This window comes from Syngnathus leptorhynchus, chromosome 19 (assembly GCF_054491065.1).
Source record: "Syngnathus leptorhynchus isolate UIUO chromosome 19, UIUO_Slep, whole genome shotgun sequence".
In the NCBI taxonomy this organism is placed as follows: Eukaryota; Metazoa; Chordata; class Actinopteri; order Syngnathiformes; family Syngnathidae; genus Syngnathus; species Syngnathus leptorhynchus.
In genome coordinates this window covers 3500892-3527321 of record NC_141213.1, presented here as the reverse complement: position 1 = coordinate 3527321, position 26430 = coordinate 3500892, and positions in this window count along the sequence as shown.

The window sequence follows — 26430 nt, the reverse complement described above, 5'->3', positions numbered from 1 at the left end:
ACAAGCCACACTGATCATTAGCGTGATCCCCCCTCTGACATGGGCATGCCTCCTTGCCTTCATCTTCCTCCTTGTGTGGAGTATTATCTCCTTTCACCCGCTTCTAATATGCCCATTATTATTGTCTGATGACAACAAGCAATCAGGCCATTTTAGCCACAGGAACTTTATAACTCAACTGTTACTGGTATGTGCCGGTGCACTTTTGACACCGGGTGATTGGGAGCTAAAATGAAATTCCTGCCAATGGGGCTTTAAAAGCCTTAAAAGCTGAAAGCCCCACAAGATGAGAAGTGCATTTATCACGGCAGTAAACTATCGCTTGACAAGCAACCCTAAGGTAGTTCCAAGCAAGCAATCTGATCGGTCAACTTGACACTTAGTAGACACTCAGCATGGCAGCAAAACCCGGCTGTGCTCAGATGAGAAAGCCTGTCATCGCTATAAACATCACCTCGCCATTGATTGGAACACACCCTGATGTTGTTTGTGCTGTGCATGTTTTATGTAATGTCGCAGTTGCCTTACACTGAGATTGGATTTCATTTTCAAGTGGACAATTGCACTTCAATATATACTCGGAGAAGTTTAGAATATTTCGTCTCCCGCGTGCAATTTAATAGCCACTGACCCCATTGGACTTTTTAGTTTAGCAGTTTGTTTAACCACAGGAGGGAAAAAAAACTATTGAACGTCATTTATGGTATGCTGATTATTTTCCATCAGATATTGTGTACACAAATCTTCTGTCTATTAGTTTGGAAATGGAATCCACATAGATATTTTGACATGAACTTTATGGTCTGCAAGATATCACTGTCAGTATTTCTATGCATTCCAGGGCAGTTGCTATTATGTTTCTTATCAGAGAGAGAAGGTCAGATAGTTTCTGTTCTCGCTAGAACAGTCTTTGTTCTCCTCCAGGGTCCCCCCCACCCCCACCACAGATCTCAGTCCAGTAACAATGCCCCAGCAGCTACCGAAGACGGACACTGAAGCTTTATACGTGAATGAATGTTCGCTTGTTCATATTGAACCCAACGTGATACTAAAAAATAAAATACTGGATCAGAGCCTGAGACACGGTGCTTGTTGTAAGATTTGAAAATGAAATGCATTGATTTGTCTTCCTCTCACATTTACAAAAAAAAAAGAGCAAATAGGCAATTTGATGTTACTGAGCAGTTTCAAGTTGGGCTCCTTTTTTGTGACCTCTGCCATAAATAGTTTATGAAGCACTGACGCTTTTGATCCGTTAGGGGGCACTATATTATAATGAAACGTTTTGGAGACTGAGAAATGAGTGGCAAAATGTTTTTATTTTTTTGGTGTAGACATAGATGAATTTTATCACGTGGTGTACAATGATATTAATAAGAAATAAATGTGAAGACTATTTAACTTTTCTTTAAATCATAGAGACCAACTGTTATGATTTCAAGGGGCACATTTAATTAATTCATATTTGAAGCCAGACTGAACATGCAATATGTGCATTTCATTTACATATTCCTAGTTCTTTATTTTTGCAAAGTTACTTAGATGAGCAGACTCAAACCTTCTCATTGAGTTATATTTGTTGATGTGTATTGACTGCTATGCGGAATCTGGTAGCAGAATCTCCTTGAAAATGCTCAGTCGAAATAATCAAAATGATATTTGGAAAGCTTCTGAATTCTGTATACTCCCACATTCAGTCCAGTGGATATGACACAATTGATATTCATTGGTGAGTTGTAAAACACCAGATTCTCGCTTTCACACTTCTTTTTTTTCTTACCCCCTCCCACAGAAAAATCTTGTAAATTGTCCATCTTGGCTTCTGCATGCTCTGTTTTTGATTTGTCAAAAATTATAATTTTAGAGAGTTAGTACAGCGAGGATTTCGAACTATATTTTTTCCAAAGACATTTTCTCCATGTGGATGAGGAAATGTGTGCTGGACCACAAACCTCAGGTAGAATCTGACCCAATTGTCTGTGATAGATCTCCATTTAAATGCAATCTGACATCTTTCTGCTTTACACGGTGACTATTAAAGTGGGATGAGGTCTCTGGGTAAATGTCTTCACATCACATCTCGTCATTATTCCTACATTTATTAAATTAGGATGATTTATGGCTGGTGTGCATGGAAGGCACTATATTACCTAAATGACCATTTAACTGAACACAGGAATTTCATTAACTTCTGACCTCCTGAGTACAGACTGTGCCACATCAGTTTAGCCAAAGAAAAAGGGACGGACTGCTTGACGTACATAGTCAGAAGCTCTCACAGGTCAGTGACTTTGGTATGTGTGGTCAAATACTTTGATCATAACTGTAACGTATATTTAATGAAATAGCTTTAAGAACAATAAGATAAAAAAAAATACATGCGACAACTGGGTCATATTTCTGGCAGGTGCGTATGATCTCTATGACAACATTACCAAACACATTAGTTACATATTTTAATAATACAATTTCTGGAAAGTCAATTGTATTTTAAGGCACATCTAAAATGCTTTGTAAAAAAAAAAATATATATATAAATTATTATTATATTTAAAATATAATAAAACATAAGAAATATTATAAATGCAAATTTAAAATTAGGTAATGTGAAGAACATGAATCGGTGTTCTGTACGTCTGTGACTTCCCTCACAATTCCCGACTTCAAGGGAGCTGCAGATTCATACAATGAATATAAAGAACTGAGCATGCTGAGATGCATAAATGAATGAGAATGTTCCCCACACCGAGCGAACATAATCAGCCATGTTCCTTGATTGTTCACAGCAGAGCCTCCTTTGAATTCCAAGTGGCCTTTTTAAAACCTATGCAATTCACCTGGGACCTCTATATGTGTGTGTGTTTGTGTGTTGATGCGCAAGGATGGTGTTGGAAGACCTTTTAGCCAGCTTGCATGAGGTTTGGTTAAGCCGATCCCTTCTTTACCTCCACGGGTCATGTAGGATGGACAGACCGGCTCCATATGGAAAACTATTCCACTGATGTAGTTTGGGGGTCAACTGTGAACTCCCTGCTTCTCTCAGGGTGACACATGTTAGAAAATGGCAATAAATGTGGATACTGTATGTATCACGTCACGCATGACCGGCCTTTGTTTTTCCCATTTAGAGGTTCCGCTTGAAGCTCAATGTGAGGAGATAGGATGAAAAATGAGAAATGCATTATTATGTATCTAGGCATTTCATTGACATGCCTTGGTCCACCTCCATGAGTCCGGAGTATTTTTTTTTTCTCCCCCCCCTACCGCTTCTCGGCCGCCTCCATCCCACTGTGCGGGTTGACAGCGCTGTTCATTCCACTTGGGGTGATGATGTCGATGTCATGAATTGTATTGGCAGCTGCCAATGCCGATACAGCATTTTGGAATGAACCACTGTTTCACACAGTATCTTAATGTAATTTGCAAGGCGCTCTGCTTCCTGGGAAGACTGGAGGCTGCAGGGTCAGCCAAAGTCGAGGAAACAAAGTAAATATTATGGACAAGACGCCCTTCCGACGGTCATGTTTTAAAGACATTAAGTAAGAGCGAGCAAGCGATTGCATGTTATTGAAGATAAAATGTCGGATATGTATGAGTCTGAATTTGATTGCATTTATGTGACAAGCTGTGAAAGGCCATCATAGAATATTAGATGCCTAAAAGTTATCCTGAAATAAAGAGTCAGGGTGAATTAAATCTGTTTCAATCCTGATCCACTTAAATCCAGGCTGATTTAAAGTCTTATCGGGCAATGTTTGTTGCTAACAATTTGGAAGCACAACCATCTGAGGAATTTATGGTGTGGCCAGCCAACTGTGCTAGATGGGCTGGCACATTGTTTTGTTATTAGGGTAACATTGGTTTTAGTTCACGAACGATGCAACTGGTTTCAATTATTTGTCACCAAGGGGACTTGTAAAATTGCCAAATTGCATCACATTTTCTTTTTTAGAGATTCGGTCATGTGATCTACAGCATATGCACTTTTAAGCAGATTTGCTTCCTCCAGCATGTTTTGCATTCTATTATTAGACATTAGCAATTGTCTGACGGGCAGTGAGTGCAGCAATTTATTTTATTTTTTTTCCCACTTGATTGTTTGATGCTCATCAATCTTCAGAGCGCATATACTGACTGCCCTTTCCCTTCGCATTACTCCTACCTTGGTTTGAACAATTAGTGCGGGTACTTTAAAAAAAAAAAAAAAAACTCCTCCATATGGTTTAAGCTTTAAATTTTTGACCACTTTGTCGTCGTGACATGCGGAATGTCATCCAGACAGCGAATAGCTGTTATTTACAGGTGTGGCATGCCGGGTGGTTTAGTATGCAGGCCACCGTATCATCGCAAATACAATTTCCTCTCAACAACAAGGTGATTTCCTCTTCAGGGAGCCTGCCTCGGCAAGGCAGGAAAGCTTACGGTGTGTGCGGCGAGCTGTTGAATTGTTCACTGAGTCCAAATAGATCAGATGACACAATGTTAGGTTTGTGGGTTTATTAGATTGCAGTGGGGCATAATGGAGCTATCATCACAAGTTGTCTCTGTTGCAGATGTAGCCAGTCAGCACTTCAATGTAATGGGAGAGTTTTTGATGCTTTGCATGATGGCTAAAAAATCTTTCTGTGCATCATCTACAGGCTATTTTATTTTCATGGCCATGAAATGTGGTCGTCTGATTGCTTCCTTCTTACAAGAATAAAAAGGTGACATAAAATAGAAAGTATTCTCCCTCCATACAACTCAAAATTTACAAGGGATTGACAATGATAATCCTTAGGTGAAGGTTACCTTATTGCTTTGGACACTCGGGAAGCCACAAGGCTCACATACTGGTCAACAGTGATGGAGAAACAGTGATATAACGGTCATTGACTTCAGGGAAGAATGGGACACATGGGAGCAATGCTTTTGGCTGCACAAAGCAGTTTGACTAAATTGACGTTTTATGACACAACGGATCCCACTTTACTACTCTGGCAAACATAATGAGTTATGCTGCGTAATACGCTGTGAGGCTCATTTTTGGAATGATGCTACAACTAAGGTAGACTTTATATATATATATTTATATAAACATATATTTAATAAAAAATAGGAATAAATATAATATATATAATATATATTATGCTACAACTAGGGTAGAAAATATATATACATATTTAATAAAAAATAAAATATATATATATATATCCTGTCAGAAGAATATACTGTAGAGGATTGTTCTTCTTCCTCTCTTCTTCAACCATGTTACTATTTTTGCATTGATAAATGAGACCTGTGAAGTGGAGGAACGTCAGATTGTCCAGGTTATATTTAGGTCAGTCCAGCGTTCCAGCACAGAGGCGCGACATACCCACACCGGGCCAGAACTGTCACACTGCTGTGTGCGGGTCAACGTGCTCTGTGCTACCCAAGGCTTTTAGTGCACATGTAAAGTGGAACTCACCTGCATGGAAAATTACCCAACGGCCTCCCGTCGGTCTCCTTGTCCTTCATTAATTTGTTGACTTGGCCCACAGAGTTACCTGACGGGAATACGCATCATCTCCTGAGTCAGTGCTCCAGATGCCAAAATGAGCGTTTGGCATTTCCTCCATTCCTAGTTGCAAATGATCATAGTCATTGAATTGCTCTAAATGCTACTATTGCCTTGATGCAGCGGGAGACGTTTATTTATGAGCATTGAAATATGCGTCTGGCCCAGCTTTCTAGACTGACATAGTACACAATGGCATACATCCAAAAGTGATGGCAGTATTGTATTTCTACTGATTCTTGGTATGTAATTTTATGCAGAGGTCTAATTGAAAAGGGAAATGAATCACAACGAAAAGTGAAAATGAAATTAAAGTGAGGGAGGTAAGTGTCGGCTCATCCCCAAGGACGGCGTGCCACAAGCAAAAGCCCTTGTTACGTAATCGTTTTTCCCTCTGCTCCTTTTGGCAAAGAAATAGAAACACACACACATAAACATTCCAGCACAGATTTAAGAGCACGTCTGAAGACACAAATGCCAACGAAAACAATTAGGCCTAAAATAATAACAGAGTATAAGTTTCTGGTCTAACGTTTCCATCACGTCTACAGCATTTTCATGCAGTGAAAACTATCTTCGATCAATAAATCAGATTTAAAGTCTGTCGACATTTCAGACATCTGGGTTTAAAAGAGCCGTGCGATAATATGCAAAAAATAAATGCTTCAAATGACTTTTTTTTTTAAATTATAGATCGCCATAGCGACCACGAATACCTCAGCATTGGATTATGATTTATAAGTTTGCTCCTCATGTTTATATAACCACTTTTTTAAAATTCATAATAACGTCACAAATACTATTTATTTTTCTAAACTACTGTTGCTAAATTGAGCCAGACTTGTCAAACTCATGGTTGTTTCCCATCAATGACTCACATTGTGGGGGAATAATACATGCCAACCTGAGTTATCTCATAATCTTATCTGCTCATCTTGTTCTTTAAGTGGCAACAGTCAGTCAGTGTTGCACGGGAGAGTGCGATTGCACTGCAGGCTTGTCAATAAGCCACTCGTGGTGGCTTCAGGGAAACGGGATGACTCATTATTCCTGTGATATCCCATAGTGCAAGTGTCTGCAAAGTCCTTTTTTTGCCAGGAGCTGCACATCTATTTGACTCTTAAAATAAAGCAGCTAATCAAGTTTCACATGGGGATATACTAACACACCAATCACAGTTTATTTTTGCTTTGAAGAAATCTAGAGGGCGCTCCTTGGCTGCAACCAGCAGAGTCACTGTTGATTCAGTCCAGAAGAATTTGCTGTTTAAAGAACAACATGACAAGCTATGAGGAGTTGAGCTTGTCAATACAATACTGGATTGAAACCATCTGGGGAATTTGGTCAAATAGCGCTGCTTCACAGTTGTGGCTTGCTGATCCAATGCGGAGAAGCACAAAGAGAGCAAGATCGGCCTCAATCAGCCAAAGAAAATCTCTGCGACTCCATTTCTTCCACCCGGAATAAAAGACGAACAAAGTTGTCAGATCAAATTAGACTTGCGGAAATTTTACATTCCACTTATTATACTGTCCTTTGTGGATTTGGGTTCAAACGTCACAACTTGTAAGAAAAAAAAAAATGATTGCAATTTTCCACACATGATCTGAAAGTGGCTCGTGAATACAAATGGACAACACAGAAAGCAAATTCATTTTCACACTCACATTTTTTGTGTTCAAATGATACTAAAGGATTGTATGGCAACAATCACCGTTTGTGTGTGTGGCTTGTGGACGCTCCCTCTGACGCACAGGTTGAGTCATTTTCTTAGTACATCCTGTTCCTTCTCATTCAACTTCAACCCTTCTCATTCCCTTCATCCTCAGCCTCTGACTCATTTTGCCAGTATCCTGTGACAACCAAATGATCACACCACCATACTATCACCACTCTGCTCTCTTTTCTTCAGATACACACACTCGGTGGCCACACACAATTGGCCAATGTTAATTCCCTGGCTTAGTCAGCTTGGAAGCAGAGCCCATGCAGGCCCTGCTGGGAAAGAGAGGCCAGGCAAGCCCCAACAGAATGCTAATGATGTCATTAACCTCTGGACTCTGGGTCGGGGGGGAAAGAGGCTCTGAAAGGCAAAGATCACGTCACTCTTTTGCTCACTCATTATGCATTAGAGATGCGGAGCCGTGGGACTTTTATCGAAATGATAAAGTAAGCATTTTTATTAGATTACTATATAATGAGTGTACTGATGGTTAGGGCGAACGTTATTGGAGCGTAAATGTTTAGCTGATCAGATATATTTGCAATAAATGCATATGAGTTGCTGATTGAAGTAATAATTATTTATCTAGGTGTGCAAACCAAAACATACATTATATTTTCAGGAAATTCAGCTCAACAGATTTTTTTTTTTTTATTATGTATCGTTAGCAACTATTTTTGAGCAATATATTTCACCCCTCCTTCAACAAATTGTTATGTTTGAAGTACCACTAGCCAAGTATTCATGTTTCACATGGTGGGAATAAAAATGTGTGGTTTTGCCATCCCAATGTGAAAAATATGGAGGGATTACATACATACACACATATTTGTTAGCTTGTGTATACAATATTTCATCCCTGGAAGGATGCGAGATGAGTTGCCAAAAATATTCCGGGTGGGTTGTTGGTTAGATGATGCGGGTTGTCTTGTGAGCAACATAAAAATATACACATGCATTTGTGAGTTTACACATAGCTATGTCAAATGGAAACATACAGCATGGAGACAAATGTACTTGAAACACACATAGTCATACACACACACACAGGAACAGAGCGGAGGAACAGGAAGAGGTTGCTGGGGGGGAGACAAGTGGGCACTGAGCAAACAACACTTAGAGCAGGAAGTCCCAATAGGAAGGTTTCACTGATGGAAAGAAATGAATGTGCGTGCGCACGTTTAGTGGATTCATATTTTTACTCCATCAATATCACAAGTTGGAAATGTCCTTTAGAAGGTGAAAGGTAGTTAACAGAAACATCTGGATTCCTTCTTAACTATGTCTGCTATGGAAAAAAAAAATGCAGTGAGACATTTGGTTAATAAAGGTATTAAATTGCTCTCATTTCTAAATGCTAATCCATGTGTCAGGCTTTTAATGTGCTGCCAAAAGCTCAATTATGTCATGGGAAAGGAAATTGATAAGCTATGGAACAAGTCAGTATAGCCACGTGGAAAAAGTCAATTATGGTACCTCAATGTGGTTTTTATTTGGTTTCATTTTTAAGCGATACATCACATTTTACTCAAAGGCCATTTCCAAATATAATGTATATGATTTGATGTCACATTTTGTATCTGATCAATCTCAGCCGAGGCGACTTGTCCAAATGTCTGTATGAATGCAACCAAGCCCTCCCATTCATTCATTAGGTTGGAAACTAGTAGAGATTAGTTACACTCAATTGCTTTATGACATGTTTAATCAGCAATCAATTCCACACAATTGACCACATTCATAAAGATCAATTAAACGATTGAAATCAATCCCCCTAGATTATATTGCTATTATTCTTCATCCATCGACATCATTTATTTCCTTTCCCCATCAGTTGCAACAAAAAAAAATCCAAAACAAGATCTTAAATGAATTAAATAGAAACACAAATAAAGTCCCACTTATATTGTGGCTGGTTTTAGTAGCAAACTAGAATTTCTTTTTAATATTTTATTAGTTACAACTAAAATCTTGTAAAGCCATCATGTTGAAAAACAAGAGCCCCCTTAAGGAATGAATTATGGCTGTAACACTAAAAATGCTCTTTTTATGCCTCTTTAGTTCTTGTCAGGCATGGTAATAAGCCTCCCCCAACACACACACACACGCACACGCACACGCACTCTATCTCTTCTCAGCATCTTCACCAGAAGTGAGATATTGTGTTTCATGGAGGCCATTTCTCACTGTCAGTAATGTACATGAAATCCCACAAGATGGAAGGCTAAGAGCTTTGATTGGCTATAATGCCTTTACCTACACTAAAGGCTTAAGAGAGGAAATCACATTCAAAGTTGCCCTGGCGTTGCACATCTGGGTCTCTCTGGGCTTTCAGCTGCAGATGGAAATCTCATGGTTCAAGAGGCCTCAAATGAATCCTGATCCATCTTGATCTCGTTTATACACTTCGACTAACATTTTCCTTGCCACAATAGACTACAAAACCTCAAAGCCAGACTAGTCTGGTTCTGGTCAAGCCTATTTTGGGAATAACCGCAGGATGATCTGGTTTAAATTTGGTACATTGCTTTTTTTTTTTATTCTATTTTATTTCCATAGTGTAAAAGCTGAAGAATGTGCTATGGTAATAGGAATATTTTTACGTTTTTCTGGATGAGTGTTATCCTTGGATAACCTTGGTTTACTGGCGGAAACAACCAACTTCAACTTTTTATTTTGGATTTATTCTTACTATAGATTTAGCATTAGGTTGCTGCAAACAGACTCCTTGACCTGCAGCATAAATGTGAATGCTGACAAAGTAGAAATATATTTCCGACACATTTAAACTGGCAATGCCAATTGTGACCTCCTCACCTTCTCTGTGCCTCTCAAGCTCCCCTTTGACACTGGGACCCAAGCCAAGGTGCACTAGATGGCACTGTTTACAACAGCAATGTCTCTCCGCTGTGCAGCAAAAGCAGTCGCCAGCCTCCAATTACTGATTTACAATGCTTTGGCTAATCGAATAAATTGCGCATTATTACAGTTTATAATTACATGACCGCAATAAGCACAGTTAACATCAGGCCATCAGCTCCGATTTCCACAGCTGTTACTGCATTAGATGAGGAAAGATGTGAAAGAAGATATCAGATATGGCAATCAATACGAAACAAGAAGATGATAAGATCAGTCAGTGATTATTATTTTTTTTTTTCTTGTTTAATGTCTCATTGTGTCAGTAAATCTGACTGCTGTTATTTGCAAATGCATTTAGCTGCTCCGCAGGGACTGTTTAATGAAAAGTGCAGTCTTATCATACGCTGATAGCATTTGTATAAGCTGAATATGAAGCAGCTTTGATTCATTTGTCGTCTTTATCGCCGCCTGTCTGTTTACAGCGTTCTGACTTTTAGACTCTTTTGTTGGCCTTTTTGTTTGTCTGCGACTTTTTTTTGTCTGTTTACGTGTCTGCTTTCTAGTCTTCCAATTCACAATCTCTTTGTGTCTGAGTCATTGGGCAGCTTTCTGACAGGGGTTGAGGATCAAAAAGGAAAAGTGAGACAAGCCCTGTCACATTATGCCGGGCCTCCTCTATTGGCTTTGATTGAAAGTAGTGATCCAAAACTGATGCCGGGAAGAGGCAAAGCTCACCTCGTGTCAGCGCTGGATGTTCACTACTGGCTGACAGGCAAGGAGCGGTGACAACGTTGGATACGCTCAGTGGGTTGAGACAACCGCTTCATACCTTGACACGCTTCGTGATAGCTCACTTAGGGTTCGCCGTTGTCTTAACTACATAGATTGGGGAGGATTTGTGAGTCATAAAGGTGTGGGAAATTTCTAGCATTTTGTCATTGGATACCTCTTCATATTTTTTATGATCTACATCATACTGTTTTTTTTAAATGGTCTCGATGAGCAAGTCTACTTTTGGGTATTTTCATATATTAGGCGCACCTGATTATAAGACAAACTGTCTTTTGTTTTTTTTGTTTTTTACAAAATTAATAGATTTTATGCGCAGTAATACTAAGATTTGTATGTCATATACACCAGTGATTCAATTTTTTTAGGATCGCCCAACAATATTTAATTTCAATGACTTTTAGTTGACATTACGCCTGTTGCCAAAGCTTTCGGTTTCTAGGACAACACAACCCCCAATTGTAACAACAGGAAGATTTTTGGACAGCAGAGGACAGTTCAATGATAAAGAACATTTGGTGATACATGCTGGAAATCTCATCCAATGACTCTCCAATGACATTCTTCCTAATTCATACACAAGCCAACCAGCAAGTCACCCTGAGATGACGTTCATCTCTTCCTTGACGGGTGAATATTTGATTTTAGATTCGGTGAGGAGTTCCAATAAATCCCCCATCTTGTCTTCCTCTCGGGCCAATAAAAGTCTGTATTTATCTAGTAGGGAGCAGCCCTGAGATTCATTTACAGCCGCTCCACTATGCGTCATGAACCCGGGGTCACGTATGCATAACCCGGCCATCTGTGTGAACCATGCATCACGGGTGAGATGTAGCATCGGATGATCCAAAGTGTCTGCAAGGTGTCCTTCCCATGTGTTCAAACCATCCCCCCACTTAAATGTCAAACGCTGCCATGGAGATAGACTGATTGGCACATCTCACAGCTCTGAAGAGTGGAATCTTTTCTGTCTGTTGAAGTGCATAAAGTGGATTGAGAGATACCATGTCCTTGCAAAGGTTTTTTTTTGTTTTGTTAGTTTCTTTCAAATTGCATGCAGATGCAGCTTTCTCTTCACTGGTGTAAATTCATTTGCGCTACATAATGGGACGAAAATGGTCTTGCTTTTGCATTTTTTTTTCATAACTTTTGGTGGGTTGAGGCCATCAAACTTTTCATGATCTGTGCTTTGCAAGTGGTGTGTCAGCAGAGCTGATTGTCCTCTTGTCTTTCTTTATTTATATATATTTTTTATTTAGTACCAGATTGTGATCATTGCTTCACAAACATATTATTCTGAGTGTTCACATCGACACCGAGAAGGCATTTTAGGAATTTATCAACTCTAAGAAGGTGGTAAAAATTGTCATTTCCTTGCACCTTTCCCAGAGGACAGGTTCAGTATTTTGTGATCTTTAGACAGATTTTGTTGGAAACTAATGTCAGCCATGTGAATATATGATTCTCAACCTTCCTGTAATTTACACTAGACCAGTTTTATCATACTTTGCTGGCCTTACTCCCACATCACTGCATTCATCCATGCCGCAATGCATTAACATTTTTCATCACTTCATTATACGACACTGCATCTTTCCTGACTTTTTCAGTATTTTGAGTTGCCCTGTTTTTTTTTCTATTATGGCAATTATCGTTAATGACTCCTTAAAGGAACTATTGCATTGATTTTATGAATTATACCATACTCAGCCCAGACTCCTTACACCATGCTGGGGGAAGGGAAGTGGAGCTTACACTCTTTCAGTGCAGCACTGGATGTGAGTCAAATGGGGTGGAGCGTGCCTGAGCATCGTACACATTGGCTTGTGTGTAAGTGTCGCTTCAAAACGGCTGCAAAATCCTTTTGATGCCAAACTGCCTTGTACGTGGGGAAAACAGCATTTATGTCATTGCCACAATGACCCCTGGATACAAATTCTGGCAGTTCAGAATATTTGGGGCCAACACACATTTATGCCACTATTTTGAAATATAAGTTACATTTGATAAATATAGGGGGCGCTCTCGAGCCAGATTTTTACTCTTTCCGTTAAGTCTTTTCCCAGAACCTGTGACTTGTGTCTCACAGGGCAATCGTCTCCATTTGTGACCCCTTCCATGGTTGCAATGCAAGTGCTTTTGTCTGCATTTCTCCAACTGATGACTCCTAGCGAAAGCACATGTTGAGATCATTAATTTCAAATCTTGCCAAAACCACTTCCCACACATCCACAGCATTCAGCACTCCCCTCCGCGACTCTCTTTTTCACTCGTCAAATGAACAGACTATGCTCCTTGCATTGAACTGCTTTTCTAAGAGTAAGCCTGTTTTCTTTTCACTGAATCAAATCACCATGAGGCTTTTGTTACAGACGTTTCACGTTGTTTCAAAAGAAAGAGTGAAAGTGGTTGAAGAAAGCAAAAGGTTATGATCAGGGGATGAGATAAGAGCAAACAAATTTGAGGGCAAAATTCCCTCCTACCATTGTTGTTACAACTAACTTTGTAAACCTGCACCCTTTCAAAGCATCGTTAGATATGAAATATTCAACAGCTGTATTACTATTACAACAGAGAAAAGCTCATGCATGCTCTCATGGCACACTTTTTTATTTTTTTTAATTCAATAAAAAGTTGCCAGCTGATTGGTTGGAATAAGAGTGCTGCTCCACAGCAGGAGACCCTGCCTCTGGAAGCGAAGCGGCATCTCTAACAAGTATCTCAACGTTTGCTAAAAAAGATCTCAAGGGTGGAGGCTGAATGAAATAAAAAATAAAAAAAAAAGGGAGCGAGAAAAGCGAGACAGTGAAAGGCAAAGTGTGAACACTCTTTAGAATGTACGCTGTGTGTGTATGTGTGTGCATGCTCTTCAGAGGCGTTGTGTGCTGCAGACAGCTCTCTGGCATGGCAAATGCCTGCTGGTCCAGTGTAGAACTGAGCTGGAAGCCTACTCAAAGCCCTTCACCTTCACAGCCGGCCTGGCACGATGCAGCGAGCCTGGCTGGCATAGCGCGATGTTTATCACACAAAGGCCCGATCAAAGAGAGCTACTATCTGGCTCCACCACTTTCATCTGAGTTCCCACAGCTGACAGTAGCATCCACGGGGGGCTCTCCTCTCCCTTTTCTCCTGCTTTAATGGTCTCTTTCATTCTCCTCATTCTCCTCTATCTCTATTCTCGGCCCCTCTTCCCGCCACACACACATACATTTATCACGAGAGATAAGGAGACTTGGTTAAAGAATTTTTTTTTTTTTTTACTATTGATCAATGATGGAGGAGGATCTTTGCTGTGCAAATGGTAATGGGGAAGATCACCAACGTTACCGTACGGGTTTGTGTTGATTTCCCTTGCAAGCAAATTAGCTGACCTCCTTCACCTTTGCTCATCACGTTTGGACGAACCTATCAAGGTGCAAATATTGAGCCGCTTTCATTATTAGGAAAACTCATTCGGGCACGATCTCCTTTGTTAACGGCTTCATAATAGATTGCATGGAATAGTGATGTCATATAATGAACCATGCTCATTTATCAAAGTCAGTGCCATTGATGGTTAAAGATGTCAAAGATATTAACTGGGTTGGCAGTGAAAGAGTTTTTGCAATTTGGTGCATGTTTTCAACAGTATTGATTAGTTGCTAACAACTTATCTCAAATTTGGATAATGTTTTGCAATTTCACAACTGTAACACTAGTTTGCAATTTAGATATACGTCATGAAGAACCACTCTCAGTCTTTGCCTCTTCTGAACATTCCACCTATATCCTGCCACCGTTCATGGCTTCCCACTAAGCTGGAGAAAAAAAGAATAAAAAAAAGAAGTGGCAAATGACTTCCGTGGTCACATCAAACCGCCTCGTCCACCATGAAATACGACGCTCTTCAACATACAGCAGCAGCCCCATTGCGACTGTCAGGAAATGCACTATTTTCCCCCTCGGGTGCGCGCTATGTGTGGCTCCCGTTGTTTCGATCAATCCCAATTTAACAGACACCGGCTCAAAGTCAACCTTCAAGGAGCCATGAAAGCTGACAGGTGAGAACTCACTGCGTCTGCCCAACTCACATCAAAGAGGCAGCAACATTCCCCGCTCCAATGGAAGACGAGCACTTTTTGGAGGAACAAAGAGACTGGGAGAACGGGAGAGTGGGCCCCGTCCACAGACGAGGAATCGCCAAGAGGCTGAATACCAAAAGGATATGAATACTCGAAAAGGTTCCATCTGTGCTATGCTGATTTGAGGAGAATTCAAAGAACATAGCTCAAAATTCTATATTTTGGCCAGACAGACGGGTTCAGGTTACATTCATTTAGCCTTTTTCGATTCAAAACGTAAGCACTCAGACGTCCCTCTCGTCGTATTTCTAGAGATTCTATGAATGAAACAAGTCCAGGTAGAGTTAATTGTATTCATTAGCATTTTATGCAAGTAGTTTTTGCATGGAAAGTACATACGTCAGATTAATTTCACTTGGTGTCAAAATTAAATGATTAATTGGAAATTTTGGAAATAAAACAGAACATTTCATCAATTAGATCTCTTTACGACGCAGTTCTCAGTTACGGCCATAACGGAATATTTTCTTCACCTCTTTCCATAAAACCTCTGGAAATCTTTGCAATCACAGCCTCGGTGCACTTTTTATTGTCTAGCAGCTGTTGGAAAACTTTACACTCTGATGGAGACAAGAGAGAAATGGAGAGGTCCTCTGAGGACCCATTTGAACAGCTTCAGCAGTTTAAGCCACACGCTTTGGTTTTGTACAGCAGGTGCGAACGCTTCGCGGTTCTCCATTTGAACTTCTGTAACATATAACACAGCCATCACATGATAAAATATTTTATTCCTGATTATAAGTTCTCATTGTTAAATCTGCATATTGGAACACAGTCTGTCAATACTGGATCAATACACTTCCTCCAGTTTAACCAATGAGACCTCAAATGGTGCCCAATCACAAGAATTACAATTACCGTACCAGAAAATACGAGAGACAATTGAATTTGTGTAATCAAAGCCGGAAAAAAGAACAAAAAAAATTCAGCATGTGATTAGCAATCAGGTAAGGTGGAGAGGGGGGGGGGGGTCATAAGGGGTCAATCAGAAGGTTGCACAGCATCGGTTCAATCTAAATGGCTGGTTTTACAGCTTTGTTTCTATCTCTGTTTCTTGTTCAGGTCATTAAAGTCCTGTATCTTCCAAGCAGGAAGTAAAGATTGCAGCCAATGGAAAGCATTTAGATCTCGCACAGATCTGCTTAATGCTGCCCATCGATTGCTTTCCCCTTTTAAAAACAAATGGACAACTCGGGTCGTCCAAATGGACCTTTTCCCAATTACAGGCATGGGTGGCTTTCAATCCTTCTACAGAAACACTCTGGCCTGACTCTGGCTTTTGGATGGCTACTTAGCAGCCTTTACTTGTCGGAAGCAAGACACACATAAACGTTTTAGTCCTTCTCTAAAAGAATAAACATAAATAAATATATTAAGATACAATAAATTGTTGCAATTCTGTCTTTCATGATAATAATAAAATTTCTAGTTGTGTGTTCCAGTTGTGTGAACCTGCACTATATCATACTGAAAGCTGTTTCTAATATTTGGTTACGTAACCGACTGTCAATCAACTGAGGGTGTAACTCGTCTCGCGCCCTAAATCATCTGGGATGAGGCTCCATCTTCCCTGCCTGTGACCCTGAACAGGATATGTCCTATGTATGTATGGAACATGATTGATTGAATACTTTTAGCTACATGGTGGTGGTGGGGGGGTGTCATGTTAAATATGACTCTCAAAGTGATTGTCCAACATGAAAGTCCAGAATATAGGTGTATAATCTGGATTTATTGTTTTGATTTTTGATAGCAGATTTTGTCATTTTAATTTTCCTACTCGTTTTATTATGACAAGAATCACCATAATTGTCTATGAGCCTCGATTATATCAAAATTATTATATTCATAAAAGGAATCTTTGCTATCTGGATGCATTCGCTCACTAACCAAAAAGTCATTTATGTTTTGATAAAAATTGCATAACCCTTTCCCTAGATCCCTTTTCTTTTGTGCCAAAATTCAGTTTTCATACGAGTGGCCAAGCAGGGCCCTAAACATGAGGCCGACCTTGTTTTGTACTAAATCTTGAATGAGCGGTGCCAACAGAATCCAAAGGAGCAATGAACTGGGAGCTGGAAAAAGAAAAAGAAAGAGAAGAGCTGCTGTCAACAAGCTCTTATGGTGAACAGATGTGGGGGAACTCCCTCACTACTCGTTAGCCTGCAGCAATGCATGCACACCCACCCACGCACACATAGACTTGAACACACATTCACAAGGACTCACAGCAAAACAATAATTTGGAGTAAATTCCAGAGATGGTTGGAATCTTTGTGGTAGTTTATTTTTTTTTGCACCAAAAAGACCAGAATTTGAGTGAACAAAATAAGATGTTGCAGATAAAGGCAATAAAAAGTGGTTGGACCAAGGAGTTACTTTTTACTCTGTGGGTTTTTTTTTTTTTTTTTTTTTTGCAGGAGTGCCTCAAGTCAGGATAGCCATAACGGGTTAGAACATTGGTCTGCAGAGCTCGATTTATCTCCCTGTTGCACAGATTGGCCCATTTGATGGTGAAACAGACATAAAGTATCTGCCTCCTTGAGCTGCTCCTAGAAAGAGACGCAATCAGTCAGTGGGCAGTACTTTGAGTCAAAGACTGTCTCCACCCTGAGCAAGCAGGCTTTCTTGTGCATTTATCCTCCCAGGCAGTTATTCTTACACAATAGTATTGAACTGCTGGAATGCTATCTGATTTACAGGACCTATCCAAGTGAAAGGTACATTTGATTACATAGTGTGTGCGGCCTTATGTTCTCGCTTGCTGAGTGACTATATTATTCAGCATAGCAGGTTTTTATAGATGGGAACTGAACTTTACGGACCCTGCATTGCTCAACATAGTGGGGAAATCACTTCCCGGCCCATTTATTTTTTTTCAGGCTTCAAAAGAAAGCTTATTTCTGGATTCAAGTTTGGACATTTTTTGGATTCTTAAAACAACATAAAAAAAAAACAAATGTCCCAGAAAGTTTGAAGCAAGGTTTATCTGATTTGATCCTTTACCTCATTTTTTAATAATTTGGTATTAAATAGCGACAACAATCACACTGATGTGTTGTTTAAAGTTATTCAATTTAAAAAAAATAAGAAAAATGCAATTGTCATTTTTCAGGAAATATCTCTAATACTAAATATTTAGTGACTGACGGTAGACCAGAATTTAGACCATCAAAAAGCAGGTCTAAGTTGTGGCGTAGGTGGTGTCATGCAATTTGAGTGAATTTCATCAAGGCTTTGATTGGATGATGAAAAATGTGGCCAATTTAAGAAAATGCCCAAAGAAAGAAATTCCCCCTCATGCTTTGCGCTAGACTTGCATTGGCTATTAAATATGGTCACAAACACATCTCTGAAATGAATGAATGATGCAGAGTCATATATACTCATGTGGTCTTTACAGTACACAATGAAAATGTATTCCTCTACCAGTGCATTTGACACTGGTTACCTGCTGTCTGCTCTTATTTGGCAGGTTAACCTTCACTATTGCATTCTTGTCATCAGCCTTGGGAAATCCATACAGAAAATTGAATTAGTTGCAGTCGTTCCGCTCCCTGGTTTGTGATTCTATATGTAAATATTTGGTCGATAGCCCTCTCACCCTCCAGTGTTGTTAAGCTATTAACCTCTTAACAGTAGCATGTCGCTCGCCCGTTCACTTCCTTACTGTCAGAGTCATTATTTGCTAGATGAGCATTCATTATTAGTTACTAGGCCCTCTACTGGCCTGGGCTAGCTGGGAGGGCTTTCATTGTCTTCCCATTCCACCATCATGATTGCTTTCATTTGGCGTGAACACCTAATTTTCAAGCATAATCTAATTCAGCATCACCTAATTCAGCGACTAAATGAGACGTCGGGATAATTTACTCGGTTCTGTATCGTACGGGGATTAAATGTTTGTCTTGCAAAGTAATGATGATGTGGTGAAAATATGAGCTTCTATTAATTTTTCGCCTGTGCTGCGAGAGGGGGGGCAGGTTTGTGCAGGCTGCATACCAAAGGAATGCTAAACACAGACGCGACCCGCGAGGTAGTGACTCATTTTACCTCAGACGGCTTTGCACTTTGTGACAAGGGGTCAAAAATATAAACACGTTTTCAGGCCATGCAAATTTGCTTTTAAGATACGGACAATTATTTAAAATGTATTACAAAAATACCAAGCAAAAAATTATTTTTGGTAATGGAAATCATTTAATTAGTGAGCAAGATATTTATATTGGAATTTTCTGGAGATTTTGTACTTCATAGCATCCACAACTATTTTTCAAACCAAAAGACAAAGTGAGTGGTTGTCTTGTTCACAGTAGACAAGAAAGTTGACTGACTATCTGTCAGCATCATGTAATGTCCTTCTGGTTGTGTCCAATGGTAGTCAAACTCATGTCCCAAGAGGTCAATCAGTCATCCGGACAGACCTGAGGCCGAAAAACAGCCCTGTTTAAAAGCAAGTCACTTATCTTCAGTCCACTACTCTAACCATCTGTATATAATCTCAGCACTGATAAAAGCACGGGCTTGACCATTTATCATTTATCAAAGCTGATATGCATCATCTTTTGCATTTTTGTGTTACTTCGTCATTTATTTTTGCAGTTTTGCTCATTTCCTCTCCCAAGTTCCATTTTCTTACTTTGCCTTGTGCTTCAATCTCCAAAACTCCTCTCACCATGTTTACTTTCTCGCATGCACGCTTCCCCAAGTGAGCGTTATGAAGGATTACCCTCCCTCAGATGTAATCCAATCAAAAAAAAGCAGGAACTGATTTCTTATCTTTGTAAGATGCTGCATTTCCCCTCATCTCTGAGAACACACAGCCAGCATTATCAGTCATTTGATTACGTCCAGTAAAAATGGATACAGAACAGCGGTAGATTCGGACTCAAGAGTCCAGACTTGTAGGTTGAAATCAAATTTAAGTGTGTACCTTATGTATTTGTTTAAGATTTGGAAATAATTAACTGGGGTAAAAGCTGTTCTGGTTGGATGATGAGATTAGATCAGATGTCAAGTTTCTTTTTCCACAGCACCTTTTTTCCTGTCACTTCCTTTTTTATTCACTGACATAAAAAAAAGAGTGTTTTCGATTCATCGGACATATGGCCATTAGATGTTTTCATACTGTAAGCGAGGGGCATCGCTGCACTAAATCAGCGGCACACGCAACATTAGCCTTGGGCGTCGGCAGTGCTAACAGATGTTGGTCATGAAGGACAGCTGATCTTATGAACTGTCTGCTCTCATAAACATGTTTCTCTGGCTTCCATATGGACTAAATACATGTATCACATTGCGACGTATAAGAAGGGTGACAACATTAATTTTGATACGTTACAAATCTGCATCTGGGACATTTTTCCAAACATGTGTTTTACGTGACGACGGATCGTTAAATTGATTCCGAGTGGGTGTATTTGACCTATAAACTGTATTTAATTTTAATACCATTCAGCTACCACACCGCATTGTCTCTTTGTTCTAAGCTTTGTTTTTGGTTGAGCTATAGTGAATAATGCTTGGGGTAATTGCTCAAAGGTGATTGCACTGGCAGGTTGCAATGAGGCTTGAGCTCCCAAGAGCTGCACCCTGATCCCTGCATAGGGATATGATTAACCGCCATCTCTTGTCATTAACTGTGAGGGCTTTTGGCAAGCAGGGCCCTCCAAGTGTGTAATTGTCATATTAGACTCATTGCTGGGTCAGATCGAGTATTGGAATCAAGTTCCCGGCTTAAGTACATTGTGAAATTGACCCAATTGTTAGATCTTGTTTGTTTAAGGATATATGATAGCTTTGCTGATGTTTAATGTGGGATGGCTATATAATGGCATGGGGCTAAAAAAAATGATATCACTCGTCTCAATAATTCTGAGAATACAACTAAACATTTAAGACGGTGGAGAATATGGACAGATAAAATAAGAATGTAGAGCAGTGAATAATATCTTCTTTTCCTTTCGGCTTTTCCCCTCAGGGGTCGCCAGTGCGTACGATATATCAGACAATAAAACTTGTAGAAATTGCAAAAGGAATTTAGAAGCCCGGCATTGATCTTCGATGTTTCCAGTTTGCCTCTGCAGACCAATCGGAAATAAGATTGCTAAGAAATGCATATGCTCACCCGCCTCTTGATGGTACTTCAGAAGCGAGCTCAGTTTTACTTAGGCCGCTCTACGATGCCGCCTCATTTGGGCAGTTAGCGTCACTTTGTAACTGAGTAAACAGAGTGATGAGGGAATAGATGGCAAAGCTAGCATTTTTTTTTAATTATTATCAGCAAACGGTCAGGGAAAGAAACATGGAGAAAAAAGCGACTGGACTGACGTAATATTTTTCCTCATTTGACATATTTGTAACCACAGTCACCTCAGATTTGCGTGTGTGCACATATAACAGGAAACGGACGACAACGCAGACTTTCCTATTGTGGCTTCAGAGCCGGTTTGAATGAATCATTGCACTCATTACCCACATACCACACACACGTAAACAACACAGACAAACAAGTCAAGCTATGTTGCGGTGATGACATTGTCTTTTTTATTTTTGCTGCACAACCTGAGCGAGTGAACTCTGTTAATGTGGAATGATGAAGAAAGCAGGGAAAGACGGAACAGGGTGGGGAAGGTAAATCTCTTACAGCTGCTGTGATTCACTAGAAATGACCTCAGCAGGCCAGGCCAAGGGGAGTGTATGCTTTACAGATTCACAGCATATGTGCACACTGTGCAGCAGGAGACAAGAGTTCGGAACGCATTGCTTATTCCTCTAGAGCCGAAAATGACGGTTCAGGATGTGGAGTACACAAAAATATTTTATTCAAATCTATGGTGATGATACGAATCATTTTCAATTTGTGTTGGTGGAAAGAGCAGCTTTATATTCCATACATTGCTTTTGTAAATGAGAGAATGAATAAGAAAAATAATTTAAGACTACCTACTGCTCCTCATTTCATAAACAGACCGGAAAAAAAAAAATGCATTGAAGTCATCGCTGTCAAACTGAAATTATATTTCTGACATATTCACAGGAAATGTGTTTCCGAGCTACGCTTTAGAGAAAAAATAACACCCCGCCGAGCGGGTGTTTAAATAATAGATTAAAAAGAGGGATTGTTTAAAGAAGAGTCACACATGTGAAACTCATTGGAATCATCTCGGCCCGATGGTGAAATTCCAGACAAAGCAGCGAATATATGTTGGAGCGAGAGACTAGTTTAGTCTGAGTCCAAATATTTAGCAGCCACGCGACGACCATCAGAGCATATCAACAATGGCTTTGCTATTGTCACGCTAAACCTTAGAGACTGTGGAGAACATGGCCGACATCCTTTAAAGTGTTTATAGTTGTTGGAGTGGGGAAAGATAAATGAGTAAACCTGGGAAGATGAGAATTTATGAATAGCGGTTTGGCCCAAACGCTACAAATTGCGCTTCTCTCGGAGTTGCTCCGCCAGAGTGAGCTCCAGGAAACAGATGTGGCCCGATAAGAGAAGAGGATGTCATATTGTGTGTGTAGAGTTTCTTTCTTAGTGTGTTTTCCTATTGTAAATATGATGCGTGTTCTTCCACTTCCAGCTGCTTCCCCCTTGTTCCATTTGACCTGAGGGACAATCGGCTGAGAACAACACCCCCGTAACCTGTTGCTGACACGTAGGTCAACATCTCAGCAGAGGTACAGTGAATCCCAGCAATGTCATCCATCTTTAGTTTGGACACTGTTTTTCTTGTACAAACTAAAATGTTTTCTGTTATGTGGATAGGTAAGTGACTCACAGCCTTTTGACCAAGTTGCTATTACACCTAATGATTATAAAAAACATTACTGGGTTGCACTCTTGGATGATTTTCAGCAATCATATTAAAACACATTTTATTGCAATTAAAAATAACAAAGTCACTTATTGCAGAAGAGCTTAAAGACTCCCTCTAGGATTCCATAAAATCATTTGCATGAGCTGTTTCAAAATAGAGCAAAAGTAAAAAAAATAGCCAGTCATGATTGTAAATAGAAAAACAATCACATGTAAATAATTAAAATACTGTTCAGAATTGGAGATCTCCACTTATTGCCATTTTGGTAACATTTTCAAAAGCAGAATTGTTTCAAACAGCTCATGGGTGGGAGATTATATCTTACTAATGTTGTGTCTAGTACATGTTTAATGGGTGCTTTTATCAGTTTATATTGATTCATTATTCAACACATACACACACGTGGTAGAAGGAATGCAGTACATCATTTTCATGCTAGATGCATGATCGCAACCTTTATCAGGCATATAAAAAGGTGACCTTTCTATGAAATAAGCGCAGACCCTCCCCTACGCGTTAATTCCAAACAACATGACACGAGCGTTAGCATGGAATATCAATACTACAATCTGTTTTTTACTTTAACCGTGCAACTTCCTCACTGCAGAAAAAAGAACTTTTCCCTTGGTGATACAGACTTGGGAAAAGATATTCCTCTGTAAAATTCATGAATTCTTAACTTTGGAGGGTATATTTCACTACTGATCTATTGGGTCGTGATAAGAATTCAGAGGTGAACCGAGCTGGAGGACATCTTCAAAGATGGTCGAGGACATCACAGGAAAACCAATGAGGCGCGTTGCCCTCTTCCAACACCGTCGGAATTTCATGCGACTTCCTGCGACAGGATAGGCTGTGTGAGACATTTGGATGCCGTTGCTGTCAGCTGCCATTAACTTGATTTAATCAAGGTTCTTCAACTTTGACAAAAAATGTCTGTGTAAGCAAGTTAATATGGTAAATTACTTGCAGGCCCGAATTGATGAACATCATTTGCCCTATTCTTTTTAAAGGACACTATTAATCAAAGAAAGGACATGCACGTTATATTAAATGTTGGCGAAAGGCACTGAAAGAAATATTGTTTTAAAATCTAACTCCCACTATGGTTGTTGAATTGAACTTAAGCAAATCTTCTCGTATTTAAATCAACAAATGTAAACAAGACAGTTGCAAAGTAATACATGCAAGCAGGTTCATATTAAGAACAGAAATAGATTTGAAAAAAAATGATTTGCATCTTTTAAACACACAGTTCTGAACAATTGTTAGCAATCGTAGTTCCAAAAGATCACGAAAGGTGTCCTGGCTGGTCCACCGATTTTATAGAGCACTTAAGTTGGCCAGTTGGCAATGACACAGACAGATATTATAAGTCAGTGTAGCATAAAATGATTTTCCAGCTGTTATTTTTTAGGATAAAATGACTATATTATCAATTTAAACAGATTTTTATGTGTGGCTTCATGCTTCCCTTCACCGGGCTTGATTATCAATGATGACCGTCCTGAGCATGCGTTGGCCCGGCCAAATAACCCCTTCAAGACAAGGACACAATCAGAGCAAGTTGCCTCTAGTGGGGTTGACAGTGGTAAGCTTCTGGAGGTGATAAAGGCCCTTTGAACCTAAAAGCTGCTTGAGGATGCCCCCGTGGAGAGTTCCACTTTGATACTGGCTGCCTTCATCTCAGTAGGACAGATATGTGTAAACAGAAACAGACAAATATCTATTATGAGATTGTAGCACTTAACTGGTGGACAATCACTAACGGGTCAAAAATGTTTGACCTAAAAAAAAAAAAAAGGACCATATTTTTGCACAAGCTTTGAACCCTGAGGCTGATAGTCCAGTGCGTCTTGTCTATGAATTTGTCATGATTTTTATGATATTGTAAGGTGATTTGTTTTGGTAATAAAAATGAGTACTTTTAATTTAAATTACCTGTGGTTTATAGTCTGGTGTGGCTTATATAAGAACAAAACGAGATTTCACGCAAATTTTACCTGGTGAGGCTTATATTCAGATGCGGTTTATAGTCCAGAAATTACGATACTTGTAATGCCGCTTATAAACGCTTTTACGTATATATTTTTGATTATGTATAATAATAATAATAATTACTAATAAAACTACTTGTGTTCGCAAACTCATAAAGACCTCATACTTGTGTCATTCACATCGACTGTTATGTTTTTTTTAATATTTTTATTTATTTAGGGAAATCAGTGCAATTGGTGCTGCTCATGTAGCAAATGCATGCCACCGGTTGGGATTATACACCTGAGGAGGGTGGAGTCAAGTTGATGCTGCTTGTTTAGCAAATGTGTGCTACCTGTTGGGGCTGTACACCTGAGGGGGGCGGAGTCAAGTTGATGCTGCTCATTTAGCAAATGCGTGCTACCTCTGTACACCTGAGGGGGGTGGAGCCATCGGTGTCTGTGTCTAAGCAGCAGCCTACCTGCATTTCCGGTCATTTCTTTGTTTTGTTTCTGTTGACTGTTGCACATCATTCAAGGCTATACTCTTTAAAGTCCTTTTTTTTTTTTTTTTTCCCCTGAAAGTTTGACAGACACACTCATCACCATTACAGGGAAACTATAGTTCATGTTTGGAAATGTTTTTGTTTTTTTTCCACATGGAAAAGACTCCCAGAGAGATGTGCAGAGTAAGGTTATGGAACAAAAGATGTCCCTGCTCAAGTGTTAGGAACAGTTCATACAATGTCTGCCTGGAAAGAACAATGTCAGTTGGCAGTCATGATTGATGAATCCACAGCTCATTACTTTGAGTCTTTGGAAAAAGTCGGACAGACTAATCTCTAACCCTCCACGCAAATTGCATGACACAAGTGTGGTTGATCACAATATATATATATATATATATATATATATATATATATATATATATATATATATATATATATATATATATATATATATATATATATAATAATTTTTTCCACCGAAATAAATTGCAATAGGACTTTATAGAAAGGCGGTAAAGGTGAGAGGTCACAAGGCCATAGTTGCCCACAGGGCAGCTATCAGTCGTCAGACAGCGAGAGGAGCTCCACAGCTGCTTAAACCATCGCTCGCACACACTCGTCTACTCGCTGGAAGTGTGTGCAGGCACGGAAACATAAATGCATCCTCTACATACAACAGAGCATCTATAATTGGATCTGGACTTGAGAGCAGGAGAAAAAAAAAATAACTGGAGGGCTGATCTTGATATTGCTGTGACCTCAGAAGACATTTAAGCAAATTGAGTTACATCTGGTTGTGCATGTTTGTCTTTTAAACAAACGTCTGGTTTTGGATGCACATTATTGGCTCTTTATTTTAACTGTCGCATTTGGACCGCATGATTTTTTTTTTTTAACTTGTAAAATGTACTCAAATCAAAGCCATAAATTGATTCATTTGGACACAGACACTTAGAATATTATTCTTTGTCCTGTGTGTCGGTTTTGTTCGATTATTTGTGGCATAACATTTCTTGTTGAGGCTGGCTTGTTTATTTTTTGTTTCAGACGAATCCACAAAAAGCCAAATCGAAACAGAACATGCACTT